This window comes from Lepus europaeus, chromosome 6, assembly GCF_033115175.1.
Source record: "Lepus europaeus isolate LE1 chromosome 6, mLepTim1.pri, whole genome shotgun sequence".
NCBI lineage: Eukaryota > Metazoa > Chordata > Mammalia > Lagomorpha > Leporidae > Lepus > Lepus europaeus.
In genome coordinates, this window is record NC_084832.1 from 105,177,367 (window position 1) to 105,177,710 (window position 344).

Genomic DNA, 344 nt, shown 5'->3' on the forward strand with positions numbered 1-344 from the left:
CCAGGGGAGGGCCGCCTTACAGGGCTCCGCCCTCAGGGCTGAAAATCGGTCCCTTCCCCTGCCTGCCAGGGACCCAGGGGCCAAAATATCAGACCCACCACGATGTGGGAAACGTAGTTGGGCCTCCCGCCTGGTCCCGCCTCCTCAGCGCGTGTAGGCCAAAGGAAAACAGACGCCCCTTGCTGAGGCCATGTGGATATTGTAGTTCTCTTTCCAATCAACCAAGCGGATTCTGCGGCCTTAAAAACTACAGTCCCCATAATTCCGCGGTGCTACGGCGGCCGCAGGGCCAGTCCGCGTGCAGCCCTCCCGCCCACCCTCGGGTCTGGGCCGCACTCCAAGGC